The sequence below is a fragment of the Anas acuta genome, chromosome 13 (assembly GCF_963932015.1).
Source record: "Anas acuta chromosome 13, bAnaAcu1.1, whole genome shotgun sequence".
Taxonomy (NCBI): Eukaryota; Metazoa; Chordata; class Aves; order Anseriformes; family Anatidae; genus Anas; species Anas acuta.
This window is the reverse complement of record NC_088991.1, coordinates 19519750-19532522: the sequence shown is the minus strand read 5'-3', so window position 1 is coordinate 19532522 and position 12773 is coordinate 19519750. Positions and strand designations below refer to the sequence as shown.

Genomic DNA, 12773 nt, shown 5'->3' with positions numbered 1-12773 from the left:
AAAAACAGAGCCTACATTAATGTAAAATGACACCACTTACAGGGAAAATATAGAAAAAGGCTGCACTGGGTCTTTTCCAAACAGTATTGCAACCGCATGAACATATCTTATTGGTTCTTAATTGCTAAATACAAATGAGAGATGTTAAAAATCCACTTGGTTTTCCATTCAACAATCACGTGAAGAACCTAAGCAGTGACAACAGCAAGTCAGTCAAGCTGAGGTTTCTGAGTCACACACCAGCCCTCACACCCTGTCCCAAACTACTGGGTTGGCAAGTGAAAGGATTGGGTGAGATGAGAGGACCAAATCTCCGAAGCCACCTCTGATGCTGCACCCTCATAAAGACTCTCGCCGGGCGTTCACTGTGGCAACCAGTGAATTTCCACAGCTTGATACAACATTTAGTATTAAATGGATGGGAAAGAAACGTGAAAACCACATCAAAAGTAATAGAAAAAAATCTATTGGTATCTCTTCTGTTTATTTCTATGACACGAAAAAATGAACACCGCAGCATTAATAGGCAGAAAAGAATTGAATGCTATCATGGATAAATTAATTACTAGATGTCAATATTATATTAAACATCTAGTAAGAGGAGTTTTAATAAGTACATGCTTTCTGAAGTTGAAGCTTCGAGATCTTTATCAAAATTTTATGGAGGATTTAATTCATAGTCCTGAAAACTGCTTTTTAGGAGAAAATATATTTGAGCCTTGCTGTAGATACGGAGCATTAGAAAGAACTGCTACTCAGGAGCTTGTTCTTTGGCAAGTAAAATTTAATTTTAAAAACAAAAAATGTCTTTCTGAAAACATGCCTCATGATCTCTCTCTCAGTCTGTATCAGAGCCAGGTATAGGGAAAGCATAACTATTAAACAAATGTATCATCCTCAGCAATTGAAACCTCCTATGTGTGATCTCCTCTTGTCTTTGGTAATACCCACAATAAACATATTTAGTCCAGAGTTTTCTCTTCCATGAGCATCACTCAGCAGCAGCAGAATGATTTTTTTTTTCATATTCTTTTATCTGTTTCTCTCTGAAAAGTCAAGAAGAAAAAGGGATAAAGTTTAATGGCTGTTCGCAGTTCCATGTCCCACAAAATTAGAGAAACATCTGGAAGTTATTTTGCTTCAGAACGATTTTTAACTGACTAAATGATCTCGTCTGTGGTGCTGCATAGGCTTAGCAAGGATGAGAACAAGCAACAGTGCGCCCTCCTACCTGAAATACACCATGAATCAGATTCCAGAGAGGTTTCTAGCTCCCTAAATCCTCTGGATTTTTTCCTTCATTTAGGAACAACATTCATTAAACAGCTATAAAACTAAATTAAGAGAAAGCAGTAACGTCTGATTAGAGCCAAGAAAAAAATAAAAATCAATAGCTCAGCATGAGCAACTAAGAAATAGAAAAATATTTCAGACACTTCCAAAAGAGGAGCTTTAACATAAAAATCTTAGCTCATGGGAAAAGAGGTGTTATCTGAGCTCTAGTTTGGTTTGAACAAGTGGGATTAATAAATGTGTATTCTTTAATTCCTTCTCCAGCTCTGACTGGCAGTCATTTTTCATTTCTAGTAGTAGTGCTGTCTGGTTTAGTGGTGCAGCAGTGCCTCGTGTGCCTCTCTGCATCCCACTCTGCCTGCATGGCACAGGGAAGGAGGGGATGCCTTTCTCCTTGACATTTTGCAGGTACTCGTGGAGGGATGGCCTGTGTGACCCAGCCTGCTGGATGGGCTCCTCTCCGGTGCCACCAGCAGCACGCACGCCAGGGGACTCAGCACCACGGCTGGACTCCTGCCAACTGAACACTGGGACTACCAAACATAAATACAATTTATTTTTGACATTGCTTCGAAATTCCAGCCAAGAATACCACCTAGGATGAAGGATGGTAAGACAACTTGCAAAGCAAAAAATAAACTTTCTTGGGAGGAATGCCTGTGCTTTATTTAGAAGGGTCTAAGCTAAAAAATGTTCAGGATACTGTCACATTAATTTGGGGACTGCAATGCTAAGCATTTGGGGATAGGAGCGTGATGCAGTTGCTTTTAATGTGATAATACCGAGAAATAATTTTATTTGAGGAGTAAAAATATTTACAGGAAGAGATGAATTTTTCCTTCTACTGCTGAGCCACAAGGCTGGAAAGCTGTGCATGCAGATCCAAAACTAGTATTTTTATAATCTCTCTCCATCTGCTTTACGGGATATATTTTCCCTCCTTTCCATTGCTAGCAAGATCATCTTCCCTCTTTGTCCAATTCCTTTACTCTTTGCTCAAGTTACCATGGAATCAAAACACCGCTTACTGGCTCATCTGCACGTGTTTGAAATCTATTTGATGGCCATTACAGGAGACATGTTTTCAGGTGCAATAAGGTGGGAACTTCTGCTTGGACATGGAGGGACAATAGATTTACTCCGCTGCAGAGTTTATTCTTACCAGATGGAACTGGAAGGGATGATGGTGTGTTTCTGCTCTGGAAAGGAACTTTCTCCCTAAGCAAATGTGATGGCTGTGTGAAAAGCCCCGGTTCAGACCATGTGCAGAACATATTGCTGTGCCACCTGAAAGCTGTTAGCGCTGGAGAGCATGTTGTTGTAGATGACTTCAGGGAGCAGATGTAGCACATGACCGGGACCGACTGTGGAACATGCATCATGCCTGGGACACACTCCCTGCCCTGCAAAAAAAGTGCATTGATTTCACAGTCAGCAGAGAGCAAAAGGGCACCTGGAGAAAGCCTGAAACTTTGGAGCAAAGAGAACAAATGAAAAGCAGAGAAGGCTTTTTGCTGAAGTTGCAGAGAAAAGCACAGTACATGTATGTCAGTGAGCTCGGCTTGCCAGTGATGGTGAAGCCTACTTCAACCACAAAATGTTGGTGGGCTCAGCCCATGGCATGCTTTGGCTGGTGGAGGAGGAAGCTGACCTGCATACCAAAGCTGGCCTCTATTTCCTACTACAGAGTAAATAATGCAACATACGTGTGTGTTTGTTGGAGGTAACAGAAGAGCAGATCAAAGCATGCCATTCTGTGATGGTTTCACCTTTGTCGGGTGGTGTTCACCTGGTTTTCAGAAAATGTTGTGGCCTCCAGTGCAGTGTGAGATTCCCAGCAGCTGGAGCAGCCTGAGCTGTGTAGGGTGGCAGCAGGGACTGCTGCTGGGACGTGAACACCTCCATCGAATGAGTCTGCAAAGCAGTAAGTCCCAGTGCCCAACTTAGGGCTACTCTGTCAACAACGGCACAGATTGATCATTATTTACCCTGAACAATATACTACTTGCATTCTGAAGAAAATTAATTATTTCAGTGATAAATTCTGTTACAGAATTAATGGTGCTAAATCCTAGATATCAGACTTTAAGAATCCACAATTAAAAAAGCTGTGAGATGTCTGTATTTTGGTGGCTTAACTAAAATAGGTAGTTGTCTATATTTCTCCTAACCTCAGGTAGTTTTGCTCCTGCTCAAAATGTGAAACTGTTTTGTTGCTTAGGGAAGTATACAACAAAAAACGATGATTATCCTAGTTTGGTTATATGGCCATGATAAAAATTAATTGGTCACCCCCAAATTAGTATTCAATGCAAGTAACACTCAGTATGAAAAAAGGCTGGTAAAACATCTACCAAAAATGTACATTTGCAAATCTTATTCTAGAAAGACAATTCACAGCACCGAGTTTGCTAAAATATTATTAAGGTACATGATGGAGATGGATATGAGGTCAGGTATCACGGGAGCCTGAGCAAACACCAAGTGAAAAATTTACAAAAGGACTCCAGGCATGAATTCACTGCTTTTCTTTTTTGCTAAAACTCTTAGCACCAACACAAAATGGGCTTTGGATCATGATGATATTTCACATGTGGAATTCCAGATGAACATATGACATGGATTCCTTTTCCTCCCTTCTGTTCTCCAACCCTCAGGAGGAATTTGGTCTCCACAGCTCCCTCACTCAATATATAAAAAAACATCCAGACGTTACGATAAAATGAGAGAAATGAATGCCAATAAAATAAATGTTAACATACCTGCTTAATATACCTATTTCATTCATTTAAAACTAAAACATTATTTAAATTTTATATAAAATATCCACATTTTAGGATATCTTTAACTAGAAGAGAAATGATTTCTTATGAGAAAAGCCTCTTCAAAGATTGATATTTTGTTCAGTGCCTCAAATGTAGACAATAAAAATATCTTTATAGAACACAGGCAAAGAACCAAAAGCAGACATCATTTGGGGGTAGGAAGAAGAGAAAAAAATCCAGAGTTTGGTCAAAGTCTACATTAGTCATGCAGCCCTTAGGGGAAATTATCACCCTAGATATCAATGATAGCTCCCTCCTATTAAGAGAGCACATTAAAACTGTTCTGTACACATAGTAGGAACATTCTATGAACTAAAATAACAAACAGAGTTTTGAAGCCAAAGAGATACAAGATCTCCAGAGAAAGCCATGGTGGTTCCAGAGGAATTCATGCCTTACAGAAAGACACAGACACCACACGTGGGACTACCACGTGGTAAGGAGTAGTTCAGATTTATAAAAGCAGAGCTCTCTGCTACGAGAGGAACAGAGAAATTATTTACTGAAAGTCATCCCAGTGAAAAATGATGGACTGCTGTATATTAGCAACAGGTAGATATAATTTAGGATTACTCATTACGGAGTATGAACAAAACCAAAGACACAGAAAATAATGATGCGATAATCCCAGATGAGTCTCTTGAAAAGGAAAAAAAAAAAAGCTAGATCCCACTAAAAATTAAAAATAAATAAATAAATAAATAAATAAGATATATCTGAAATGTTCAGGTACACTAATAACAACATTTAAAGACAGAAAAGACACCAGCTGTGCTACACCTCTGAGAGCTGACTCTTTCCTGGGACTGACTGGTACAGTTTCAGCAGCCACTATGGGAGTCTCCTTCCCAATCTGTAAATGCTGGTGTTCTTCATTAAAGCCAGAGGAAGTTACAAACAACAGATTTCAGAGGAAAAAGCCTCTAACTCACGGACCCCATCTCTATTTCCACTCTGTTAAACTGAGAAACTCCGTAGCCTTCTTTATGCTTATGGCTCTCACTTTTCCATGCTGCACCCACCTCTCTCCATCCCCTCTCAGTTACCAGGAGCATTCAAACGGGCAGACATCAGGGCTTAATTTCACTGTGTGCATAAAGGAAAAAGAACTTGGGGATGTTAAAACAGCAGAAGCTAAGGCACCTGCCTCTGACAGCTAGGAAGCGTGGAAAAGCTGGAAGCCTTGACCCAAGTGGGAATAGTTGTAAACGTTGATGCATCTGAATAGATTTGCCTATAGGAGCAACCATGAATAAATCGGCCAGAATTCAAATGAATGCCAGCCTGCACAAGCCTAACCCCTTGCCACTAACACGAGACCCTCTGGCTCAATTTCAGACCTTTGCAATGAGTTTTGTGCTGTATTTTAAAGCAATTTTTTGTTCAGTTGCACACACAGTGGATAGCAATGACCCTTCTGTGCTCTGAGAGCATCCTGCTGCTGCTGCACATCATCGAAACTGGCTGAGTCCTTCAACAAAGGAACATTACTCTGACTACTTGAGATAGGTTCACACATGTCTTCAGCACCCTGCAGGCTGTGCAGAGTTTCTAGGCTTCTCCTGGGGTCCAGCAGTGGCCCATGAAAGAGGTCCAGTTTCCAAACTTCTTCAACCTCACTCTGCACCACAGGGGAAATCTCACCCTCTCAAAGCATCATTTCTGCAGAGGGAAAAGACATTTCCCCCCCCTATTTCAACAAGTACTAACCAGCTCTATTCATTTGATCCTTACTCAAACCTCATTCACTGGCTTTCTGTAAGACAATTCTTGCCGCAAATGCTTTTATTTCAAATAATAGTACCAAAATACAGCCCATTGTTGCCCTTCAATAGGAACTTTCAGCTGCTCAACAACATGAGTTTTATTTATTAACCTTCCACAATTAAAACTTCTGCATGTTTGTGGCAACATATCTGGTGTTATAATTACTCTTTTAGGATGTTTAAGAAAGATCACCCAGAGCCTGGTCTTATTTCTAAATATATCCATTTTAAAATTAATATAGGAAAACATTATTTACTGAGTATTTAATGGAGTAAAACCCATATTTGTATATGAAACCAATGTAATTTTGCCATGTCACCAGGCTAGCTAACGAGGAAGAATTGCCTCCTGGTCCCCATCTCCTCAGCACACCAGGGTGACTGTCCCCTCGTGGCCATCAGGACCCAGAACAAGGCAGTCAGTTGGCTTCCCCAGGTTCCTCCACATCACACAGCAGCATATCAATTCGCAAGCATACAGAGGAGACAAAGACCTATGAAGAAGGCTTCAGGAGATCTCTTCTGAGATCTAGCTTCATCGAATGATATACGGGGATAAGAGGCATATCATTTGGCAATCGCAAGTTGTTGATGGAAAGATATTTCTTAGATGCTGAGAAAAGCTAAAGTGAGAATGAAGCTCAGAATTGTGTAAATGGGGAACATGGAGAGTTTCTTGTCATACATTTTGGCTTTCCCCACCGCCACCCTCCCTATACAGGGAATGTTATAGGATGAGAAGATCCATGCTGCCTGTAAAGATGCAGACACACACACACACAATACATATTATAGTTTTACAGATGCAGTCTCTTGGTACCTATTTTACTAAGAATATTCAAGTCCATTTTAACCCAAATTAAGAATTCCCTAGCCAGATCAGCACCAAAAAGCAGAAGCAAATGTAACTTAATGACACGATTTGAAAGGTCATTTGCCAAAGTAAGGCCCCATTGAACTGAGAGTGCAGAGTAAATGAGAAAGAATTAGGCCCAGAGAAAACTATTGCTATAGCAACAAAATAATTTATGAGTGTGTGTATAACAAAGCCAGAGCCACAGAAACACGACGGGAAGAGGCTTGTACCCACTTTAATAACATCACGCTTCCCTTTGCAGTAACTAACACACAGAAAGGAAGGAGCACACTCTTGTTTTAGGATTTTGTTTTTAGATTGGTTTTATCAACACCACTTGGCAGTCCCCAGTCACCGAGGGACATTGCACACCCTGGTAGGGAAGGTGCAGCATAATTAACAGATGTAATCCCGTGCTAATGGGCATCTCCCCCCGACTGAACCTGGGGGCTGCCGAAGTTGGTGCTGGCAATCCACAGACAGCTCTGTCCCCACCTGCGTGCAGAAAGGTGAGCGATAGCGTGGCTGCACGGCCATCAATCTCGGCCATTGGTGGCCTCCCACAGCTGTGTGCAGCCACTTTGTGTGTGTTGTGCTAATTGGAAGGCACAGCGCTGGCCTGGCACCCTGGCCAAGCAGCTCTGCCAGCCCTTCAGCAGCGCACAGAAAAACCTTTCTGCGTTCTCCTTCGAAAGATCAGTTTAAAAGTTAGAAAAATTTATTAACATCACCATTTATCCTTTAAGGCTATAAAAATATGCCAGTGAGCTCCCCCCCAAAAGGCTTAACGTATTGCCAAAGCACTAATTTTATTCTTCATTATTCCCCCAAACCTGCATTTGAAACTGAGGCTTCTGATCTACAGAGAGCTGTTGTTTAATGTATTTCTGTATGTAGATCCTGGACAGAAACCATTTTTCTTGCCTCTCAGGTGGCTCATATAGTGAGATTTATGTCCATTATGCATAAATTCCTTGCAAGATTGCAGTAGCATAATCAGCAGAAAATCTGAGAAAGCACCACTAGAGACAGTTGGGCTCAGGCCACCTTCTTGAAGCCTCAGGAGCTTTGATCCAGAGATGTTAGTGGCTCACTGTGGCCCTCCTCTGTGCCTGGAGAGGCCCCAAATCCCCCGCAATTGCCTGGTTGGGGTTCCACCACCCACCTCCCTCGTGCAACACCAGCATCATTCTCTCTGTCTTATATTTATCACCTCTTATTTACACATCCCTGAATTTTCTCTCATTTTGACCGCATCTACGCTCTGCTTCCTGGTGTGGGTCTGCTGGGGCAGCAGCTGGGTGGGCCCTGGTGGGATTGCCCTAGTGCCTGCAGCACCCCAAGCTGCCCAGCTGTCCCCAGATCTCTGCTCCCATGGGAGTGTTTCCTAATTATTAGGTAGGGGTGGCATCTACCTGGTGTATCCTGGCTTCATAGCATCAGTGAAATTATCCTGCAGGACCCAGAGGTTCACAAGCATTACCTGAGCTGCATGCAAAGGTCTTTGCTATGCAAGTTGGGTGTCCAGAAGCTGTTCTTGATTTACATTGCAGATGATGAAAAAATAATTGTACCCAAATTGGTTTTGGCTTTTTCAAAAATTAGTTAGATTATTTATCAGCAACACTGCCACTACATCTTTACAGAGATCCTTAGTTTTGCTGACTGAACAACCACGATTTAAAAAAAAGATGAATTACTTTCAGGCAATGGGAAATCATCTCAATGTAAATAACTGTAGGGGCAAACAGTACTCTTACTTGTCAAGGAGCAGCTGCAGAGGCCCACAAAGCAATCCTCAAGAGGAATGAGACGAGCTGCACCTCACTTCAGAACGAGGCACCTATGGAGATGAGCTTGTACCCAGCTAGCAAACGTGTTCCTCCAGGAGATGACTCACCCCATTGCTCAGCTGGCTGCTCAGGAAGCCTCACAACAACTTCTAAGTGATTAAGGCAGGTGAAAGGAATCTGTGTCCTAATCAAAAGCAAGGTCTTTGAGGACTATACTTGGTTTCTTCAAGTAATTCAAATTTCATGGGGTGGCTTTCCATTTCTGCAATTCCCAGTTGCATCTCTAGGAAGGCTGCCCCTTCTATTTTGATTAAATTTACTGATATGTAAATATTTGGCCTCTCCTCTGTGCAGTTTCATATCAACACTTGGTCAGTGGTGACACTGAACAATCTCCACTGCTGCTTGGCCACTTGATGAGGAAAATCCCCAGTACCTAGAAAATACAAACTACCCAGAAAGTCCACAAGTGTCAAATTAAACTGCAAATCCAAAAATCATTCTGATGAATTCTATTTAAGTACTGTATCGTATCAATTAGATGCTCCTGGTTTTCCGTTTCAATAATATATCAAAATAAATCCCTGAGGTTCTGCCCTGTTTTCTTCTTTTCTCTCTGCTTTTGACCACATCCTCTCCCCTGTCCCGGTGCTCGGAGGGCAGCCGTGAGCAGCAGAGCCCCCAGCAGCACCCTCCAGAAGAGCTCCTCTCTCCAGCAGACCACCTCCAACATACCCAAAGATGCTTCAGATGCGGTGCAGGACCAGCATCACCTCCTCTCAGGCTGGGGACACCACAAGGAGCAAAGAGGAGACCGCTTGGACCTTAACCCACCAGCAAAACCATCCACCCACAGCTCAGCCTCTGCGTAGCCCAGATACGAGGCAGGAATTTCATTTCTGCCAGAAAACTCGATTAACATAAAACTTCTAAACCGCTTTTTCCATGGGCACACTCTTCGTATTACATTACAGTTTCTACAAGCTTAAACACCTTTTTTTTCTCTGACATCGGATCGCTGCCAAAATTCGACACGCAATGCTTTTTAAAGCCTCCGATGTTAGTGGAAGGTGGGGTTTATCCTCTTTAGGAGCCCCTAGAGGGAGACATGACCCATATTTTAGGAGGAGGCAGCAGCAACCTGCTCTGGAGATAGGGCTGGAGTTGGTGTGGCTGAGCAGACACCAGCCACAAGGAGAGTCACCCACTATGGCCACATAGTCTAAAACTTGGCTCTTTTTAGCTAGGTGCATGGTTGTCCCCTTTATCTCACGATGGCAATGGTATCTTAATTAGAAGAAAAACGATTTTAAAAACGGTGGAGAAAGATCGGGACTGGTTATCAGCACATTTGCATGGACAATAAAATAGCACCAATTCATGAAGATAAACTACATGGAAGATTAGTCTGAACTGCCAATTTCTTAAAATGTTTCTCATTTCTTGGTTATGGCTATTTTTGCAAATTTCCCTTTCAGAAATCACATTTCTTTCAAATCAGATCATTGCCCTAGGGTTGTTGACCTTTATTTCGCCCATCTGGAAAACAAATGAAGCAGGAAGGATAACAATATGAGATACTAATCAGAAGTGCTGTTTGTTTTTTTGGAAGCTTGATTTCCAACTTATGCATTTCCCCCTAAAGGCACTGCCAGCAGTATGCTGGATAACCCCTCTGAAAGGAAAACCAGCAGCTTGGCCAAAAGCCTTTTTCTGGCATCTTATCAGTGGTGGAAAAAAAAAAAAAAAAAAAAAAAAAAAAAAGCCAAATGAATAGTAAAACCAAATACAGCTGTAGGTAAGCAGCAGGTAAGATACCTCAACATTGCCAGTAGAGCCCCATCCTTCCAGATTTGACCTAAGAAGTTCTAATGGAGGGCTATCAAGATTACAGGCAAGGATAAAACAAACCATCGCTGTTAGCTTTGGTAAAAGAGATGCAACCCAAGATTATTTGTGAATGGAGTGATGAAAATAAATATGCATGGAGAGAGGAGGGGTTCGTTAAGCTGCTTGAGCCAGAAAGAAGAGAGCCCAAACACCAAAGCAGGGAGATCAGCTTTTCTTACCAAGCAACACCAGCTCCCAAGGTGCGGGTGCAGCTGAGCAGCTCATTTTGTTAGATTTGAAGAGGAATTTGTTAATTTGGAGGATCTGAGTCCCATAGTTCTAACTCATGATTTTATGAGTTCATTCAAGCTGGAAATAAACCAGATTTGGGGAACGATAGCAAGACTTTAAATTTTTTATTATTAGAAATCTGTGGGTAGGGAAATCAATAGTTTTAGGCAGCTCTGTTAAGAAGGGAATAACATGTTTTAGTGTTCATTAAACGCTATTCTCTTCTCAATAATCTCATTGTTTTTCTTACCCCCACATCTCATGCAGCTATTGGATTAGCCTTAAAACAGGTCTTTGTGGAAAAGCCTCGCACACAGCTATACTGCGGGGATGTCTCACCCCTCCTGGGGCAGCCCCCAGCAGCCCCCTGTGGCAGCCAGCTCTGGTTTATCCTAAAAGGATTTGGAGGGATCAGCACTTGGCTGGACCACTTGCTAACTCGGGCAGAGCGCAGGGGAGCTGTGGCTCAGGAGCTCCGGTGGGGATATCCACCAAATTAAACACGCGCTGCGCACGGCTGCAGCAGCAAACGGCAGAGGCATTAGGTATGCAGCTCCTGTGCCTGCACACAACCTTGAATATCAGAATCTTCTTTGATGATAAATAGTATAAATGGTGGCTAGGACACTGAACTACCATGGGATCGTTAGCATACCCCTGTACAAGCCACTGAAGATGAGCAGAAGGGATATTGGTGCAGAGTCTCCTCTGAAGGACAGACTGCTCATATCCCATAATAGTAGATTCCATTTAAAAATAGCAAATGATAGTCAGAGGAATAATAAAACCTAGAAAATCATACCAAAACCCAGCAATACATCAAAGCCATTTTAATAGCTCTTAATACAGTCACTGACACAGCTACTGTACTTGCGAGGCTGGATGATGGAACAGGCAGAGGTTTCGGGTTTTACATTCATTTCATCCTAAAAGTTTCTGTTGCTTCTTGCATGTAAATTATAGATAATGATTGTGCTGACAAGAGGTTGCACTTAGCTGACTCTGCTATGAGGTAAAATTGGAAGAAAATACCTGGCTAAAAGAACTTCCCTCATTTATTTTTTTTTTCCTTTGGAGGGAAAAAAAAAGAGAAGATATGAGAAGTTAATTGCATAGGGCTTCTTATAATTCTTGGTTGGCTACTGAACCAGTGCCATAACTCAGGGCTTCTGGATACTAAGAGAGGAAACGTTATTTGATGTAGTAGGGACAATCCCGTGCTTATCAAATCATCTTGCTTGCCTGTAAAGCTAAGCTCCAATTTATGATGTTTTATGAAGCCACAGATTGAGCTAAGGCTATAAAAATTGGGACTTAATATTCAGGAATAAAAATGCATAGAGTACCACTGAAGTGACATTTTTTAAAGGACTTGCATCCTCCGTGTATTAAATATAACCAGGGAGCGTGACAATAATGGCATGCTGTCCACTGGAGAAAACCTAAGACAAACAGCACAGGTTTGTGGTTTCTGAAACATTGGGACTTTTTGCTGTGCATGTATTAAAGCAGAACGATAGGCCATATAATAGAACAATGGCTAATAAAGCACTTGTGCATCATATAGCCCTTAGCGAGTTTATTTGTATTTTTAAGCATTTTCCTTTGGAGGAAGCAGAGAAGCCTCTCAGAGCACATCTGCCTGCCAGACTGATTTTGTTGTTGTTGTTGTTCAAGTGACCACTTGTACAGAAAGAAAATGAAAATTTACATGAAGCTGTCTGGAAACCAGTCCTTTCATTTGCCCACCTGAAGAAAAGGGCGAGATTCCTTTTTCCTGTGCTCGAGAAAAGGAAAGTAAAAGAGGAGGAAATTTTTCTAATCCATTTCTGCACTCTCCTGAAGCATCACTGCATCCGACACTTTCCCACCACCTTCCCTCACTGCTCCTTTATTATAGTCATTAGGAGAAGACACCCATCTACTTAAATTATATCTTTAAGGCCCTGATGGAGCAAAGCACATAAATACCTGTTTAATGTTAGACCTCTATTGAGCAAAACATTTAAGCATTCACCTAACTTCCAGAGGTGTTCATATGACTTAACGGCTGCTGAAATTATCGCTGTGGAGAAATGGGGTTATTTACATGCTTAATGTTAAGTGCACTACTGATGTA

At 41.8% G+C, this 12773-nt stretch overlaps 1 long non-coding RNA gene across 1 annotated transcript; it reads right to left on the bottom strand.

Moving 5' to 3' along the window:
* Positions 1 to 450: 450 nt before the first annotated feature.
* On the bottom strand, positions 451 to 8672 carry LOC137863683 (uncharacterized). The gene is made up of 3 exons (XR_011101034.1): positions 8501 to 8672; positions 2456 to 2696; positions 451 to 1046 (listed from the first exon to the last, which is right to left on the bottom strand). It is a non-coding gene; the product is annotated as an uncharacterized lncRNA (long non-coding RNA).
* Between the last annotated feature and the right edge of the window lie 4101 nt (positions 8673 to 12773).